Genomic DNA, 5,981 nt, shown 5'->3' with positions numbered 1-5,981 from the left:
TCTGAGCTACACTTAAGAAGACGAATTTCCATGCTAATAATCAGGATCTCCAGGGTTAAGAGGAGCTCTCAGCATCTGGGAAACTCTTTTGAAGGCCCTGCCCATACCCTTGTCCACCTGCCCCCTTATGTTTCCAGGGAGTCTGGATGTAGTACAGGTTGGTGGGGGAAGGCTAGGAACCAGAGTCCCAATTAAAGCATCTTTTCCTCCTCCATCACAACAAACTCCATCTATAACAAACTCAGTCTACAACATTCACCTGAAATGACCCTGTTGCTAGAAGAGGTTTGGAGATGTGATTGAAATGGCAGGTGTTTTAAAGGAGTAAATGGCAGTCTGCTTTAAATTTAACCTTTACACTTCTGTATGAATTTTTTTTAACAGACACCATTGTGTAACAAAAGTGGAAATCCAGTAAAGCTGAACTGAAGCTGAGTCATCTTTTGTAATGTTGAAATTTGATAGTGACAGCTATTAGAACATTCAGAAAAGCCAGTAAGAAGAAACCAATTCTGCCTTTTGGGAAATATTTCAAGAGTCAGAAGTTTGTCCATTCTACCTTGGATGGACCATTTTTTGGGGGGTATCTGGGTGTTGGCTCCTTTAAACCCTTTTTTAGGCATGCTCAGCAATGAGAGATGATGTCAATATTGTGTTTTCCATGATATGCACCCATTCCACTAACCCCAATTCCTTCAAAGGGCAAATAGTTGAGAGGGAAATGCATGAGGACATCATTGCTGGTAGAAACCTGGAGGTTTTCTCTCTTATTATTTTAATCAGCTAATTGTTAATAGAAAACACATGCAAGTTTATGAATTGCATTGCTTCCTCTGCATTTTTTCCACAGGTACCATTGGAAGCAGAGAACAAAAACCTCTTCTTGGGTCACATTGGAGCTGGGATTGACATCACTAAGACATTACACACAAGGGGACCGTGTATTGAATAGTCTCATCTGTCTCCCCTCCAAAAGCTTTCTTTTGTTCTTCAAGTAAATTTGTTATTCTTTTAAAGTGAGGGAAGTTGATCTTTCAAACAAAGAGACTTTTTTATTTCTTCATCATTGAATTTCTTCACAGTTTCCTTTATCTTCACCACAGTCTGACACTGGAGGGATGACTCCCAGAGAATGTTGTCTATGGAAATGACCACAATTCGTAGATTTGCTCCAGGTGACATGTCTGCAATCAATGTCAAGATGGCAGTTTTTGTCAATGTTACATGGACTCTTCCCTCCAAGCTCAGAGTCACAAGGGTCAAATGTTTGCCAGCCATGATAATCCTGACTCCTGCATGCCCAGTAGAAAGAATAAAGTTAAATCTTTGCTTCAGAAGTTGCAAGGTCTCCTCAATTAATTAATTCTTTTTTTACATTAATAACAGAGTACGGTTCCTTGTCTAAAAGCTGAGGAAAGACCTTGGTCAAGAGTGTGATTGTCCTTTCACTTCACTCATTCACAATAGCATTTCCTGCTGCCAAGGCTACTATTAATGACTGAAAGTTTAGGACAAATGGGAAGTTCTAAGCCCCAGTAAGCAAGACCACTCCAAGAGACTCTGAGTCAAGATGGATCTCCTCTATCATTATCAGGAGATTCTTCTTAGATGGCTCTGGGACAAGCCACCTGGGAAGTTTCTGCAGCATATGGTCAAATTCCCCAAGAACTCTTCAAAATTATATGCACTGAACTTCCTCTTATGCAAGTCTGGGACTGGTGCCAGCAGGATTTCCTTCTGGCACTCCTGCCCCATTTTCTGCAGGGTCTATGGTTGCTGGAGGCAAAGGGGAGTGGTTCTAAGTGGTCTATCTGAAGGGGATCCATCCTGTCACATTGGTATCTGGAAAGGAGTCCAGCCGGCCACTTCAGCTACTCCATGGAGCTGCCCAGTGCTGCAGGAGATTAGGGGTGGACTTCAGTTGTAGTTGTTTGGTGAGACCAGTGTCAGGGCCAAGCCTGGGAGCAGGACCTTTCTGGCACCTTTCCCTTGTCCTTGCCCCTCTTCAACAACCAGGAAAATAGTTGAAATTGTATTCCGAATAACCAGGGTCACTTTGTTGTCTTTTATAGATCAAAAGTTGATCGAGTCTTCCAGAATTTACATTTTGAATAAGTCATACAATCTGTTCAATTCTTCTCTGACTTGTATAGTTTGTGATAGCTCATGAAGCATTTGGGTCTTCAAGTCTTCCTTTGACAGAATTCTAACCAACTATGGAACTAATCCATGACTCATAATTTGCTTAATTTAATCCTCATGGCAGGACCAGGATATCATTATATACTTCAACAACAATACTATATGATGACCAGTCCTGATGGACCTGGCCATCCTCAGCAATGACATCAACCAAATCATTTCCAGTGGAGCAGTAATGAACTGAACCCAGAGAAAGAACTCTGGGAGATGACTAAAAACCATTACATTGAATTCCCAATCCCTATATTTATGCCCACCTGCATTTTTAATTTCCTTCACAGGCTAATTGTACAATATTTCAGAGTCTGATTCTTTTTGTACAGCAAAATAACGGTTTGGTCATGTATACTTATTGTGTATCTAATTTATATTTTAATATATTTAACATCTACTGGTCATCCTGCCATCTGGGGAAGGGGGTGGGGGGTAAGAGGTGAAAAACTGGAACAAGAGGTTTGGCAATTGTTAATGCTGTAAAGTTACCCATGCATATAACCTGTAAATAAAAGGCTATTAAATAAAAAAAAATTTAATCCCCATGGCCAGCTGTGATGTTTAATATGGTACATGTAACCTCCTTCTGGATACTTTGGAGTAAGTAAGCAGGCTAGAAATGACAGCAAGCAGTCTTGAGTTCATTATAATCTGAATTTGTTCATCTGTCCCAGTAATAATGTTTCCTATAGCTCTTAAGATGAGGCAGCTGAGTGTCAGGATGAATAGGGTGCCTGTCCTAGGGTCAGGAATCATCTTCCTGAGTTTAAATCTGGCCTCAGACATTTCTAACTTAAGTCACTGAATTTTGGTTGCTTCAGTTTCCTCATCTGACAAATGAGCTGGAGAAGGAAATGGCAAACCACTTTACTAAGAAAACTCCAAATTGGGTCATGGGGTCAGATACAACTGGAATGATTTAACAACTTCACCCTTTCAAAAGGAATCGCCATTGGCAATTCCATTGATCTTTAAAGTTTCCCCAGCTGGAACAACTCTAGTTGTTTCTGGGCACAGCGACGGGGTGCTCAGGAAATATTTGTTTTATTAAAGGGATGATATACTTAATCTTACTCATTGATATTTATTAGAGTAATACTTGTTAATTGATGGATTAGGATCCATTGTGAATAGAACAATAATCCAATGTATCTCCTTGGCACTGAAATACCAGGGTCTGAATGTGATCCGTTCAAGAACAGAGCAAGGATTTTTTTTGTCAATGGCACAAGGTTATTTCTATTCTCGGCTGTCAGTGCAACTCCATAGAGTCACATAGGCGTCATTTCTACCTCCCTCCACCTCCTCCCACCTGCAAACTGCACCTGAATTTTAAGGCAGATTCATTCTCTGATTTCATGCTTAGAAAAACAACATTCAAAAGTCATTCTAAGGCCATTGAGTTACCATGAAAATTATTGCAATATTTTTAGAGGTAATGCTGAGCATCTGGGCTATGTGCCTATAGAATAGGCTATAAGGAACTTGTAGAAGGGCAGAATACATCTCTCTTCCTGGATAAGCAAACCATTAAGTTAGACTAAAGGTGGTAGCTGTTCTGCATTTCTCCTTGGGTGGGGAAGGATCGATTCCAAAATCATAATAGTTTGCATTTTTCTAGAACTCTAAAGTTTCAAAAGCACTTCCCCTATATCATCTCATTTGATCCTTATAACAACCTCAGAGGTAGGGGCTATCCCCATTTTACAGATCAGAAAACTGAGGCAAATAGGTTAAAGTGACTTATCCAGGGTCATGGAACTATGAAAATGTCTGGGGCAGGATGCAAACTCAGGTCTTCTTGTTCCCAAATTCAGCCCTGTATTCATTGTGCCATCTAACCCAGGGATTCTTAAACTTTTCCCACTTGCCTGAGAAATTTTTATGTGACCCATTTGGGATACAAGGGGAACCCCCAAAATGTTGGCATTCTAGACTGCTGTTGTGAGGTCTCTCAAAAGAATTTGCAGGCTCAGATCTTTCCCAAGTCAAGACGCAAAGTTTATTATAATTGTCAAGCCAATTAAAGCAGGCTAAGTTCCAAAAGAAGTTAGTTAAGAACCAGGAGTAGGAATGTAAATTTATGGGGAAAACTGAGAGAGAACAGATGTTTCATGTCACAATGTTAATTTTATGGTTTAGAGGTGGAGTTGGGGAGTGGTCTGGTTCTAACTTTGTATGCATGTATAGAGTCCATAGTTCTCCTATTACAGCTGATTGGAGTAAGGGGGAAATTTTCTGGAGGTGTATTTTTAAGCTTGAAATGTCAGTAGGCCAAGTGATAGCCACCCAGTTTTGTTATATGCCTGCATTAACTTTAAGTAATTCATTATTATTGCTTATTAGTTTTATAAACTTCGCGATCATAGACCAACAGACTGTTATCTGATAGGCCGCAATATTTGTTGCCTTAGCATTCTGGTCAGATAGAAAATGTATTATTTTTAACTGGATCACTCAAACGCCAAATGACCTTAAGGGTCATTGCTATATCCTCCCTAGGAGCTACAACACATCAACCCAAGATGCATAGGTATATAATAAAATAGATGTACAAATCAAACATTTACCAATAATAAATTACAAAGAAATTTATTTTAAACTAATTCTTTGGCACACATATGATTTTTACCATTTATTAAAGAGAAAAGCAAATTTGCGTAGTAATGAAATGAATGTGCTTATTTGTTTTTACATAAATCTTGGTGGATCATTTGATATTGCAACATAGAACATTCAGAAATCTTTTACTATTGCCAATTTTTTCATGACTCCCATATTCAGTTACAAGACCCAAAGCTTTGATCTAGCTTGGGGAAAGCACTCGAGCTAATCTTTTTTTTTAAAATTATTTTAATAGTATGTAATTTTTTCCAATTACATATGAAGATGGTTTTCAAGAACCTATTTTGTGTTTCAATTTTTTTCTTCCTCTCTTAGTTCCTCCCTTTCCAACATAACAACCAATATGATATTATATATGTGTAATATACATTCCATATATATACTCATATATATGTATATTATATATGTATATATATATATAATCCATATAAGTCTCGCAGGGAAAGAGAAATCAGAACAAAAGAGAAAAATCATGAGAAAGAAAAAAATCAAAATGAAACAAAAAAATGAAAATAGTATGCTTTGATCCTCATTTAGTTTCCCATAGTTCTTTCTCATTTCAGCTAATTGATCAAATATTCCAGTAGGGATTGTTTTGTGCTTAGACAGAGGTCACAATTGGGTGTAGAACTGTCTATGTCCCATTTCCTTCCTTCATACCTTTGCCTAGGCTTGCCCCAACTCTGAAATCTCTGTCTCACTTTTGTCTCTTAGAATCCTGAGCTTCCTTCAAAACTCAGTTCAACCTCTCTCCACTCTACAAACCTTTCCTGATTCTTCCCATTGTTGGTGACGCTTCTCCACTCCTGTTTCCTTGTTTTTATTTTATTATAAATTTATGAATATGGAATTCAAATTCCTTGAAGATAGAGACTTTCACTTTGTATCCCTAGCATCAGTAATTCCTTGGTAAATGCTTGTTGGTTGATTGGAGAATGGGGTAAGATGGTAGACAGGAGATTTCATTTCTCTTCCAGAGGGCAAAACTGGATTTGAATCTGAACTATGTCAGGCCTAAAACAGGAATTTTCTACAAATGCATGATGTAGAAAAAAAAAAAACTGAAGTAACTGCAAAGTCTTGCAGCTGAAATGGTTCAAATGAGGCTATATATATATATATATATATATATATATAGAGAGAGAGAGAGAGAGAGAGAG

General features: G+C 38.2%; 1 pseudogene; it reads right to left on the bottom strand.

The window, feature by feature from the left end:
- Positions 1-436: 436 nt before the first annotated feature.
- On the bottom strand, positions 437-3,149 carry LOC100918906 (annotated as a pseudogene).
- Between the last annotated feature and the right edge of the window lie 2,832 nt (positions 3,150-5,981).

The sequence above is a fragment of the Sarcophilus harrisii genome, chromosome 4 (genome assembly GCF_902635505.1).
Source record: "Sarcophilus harrisii chromosome 4, mSarHar1.11, whole genome shotgun sequence".
NCBI classification, from domain to species: domain Eukaryota; kingdom Metazoa; phylum Chordata; class Mammalia; order Dasyuromorphia; family Dasyuridae; genus Sarcophilus; species Sarcophilus harrisii.
This window is presented reverse-complemented; position numbering and strand designations above follow the sequence as displayed.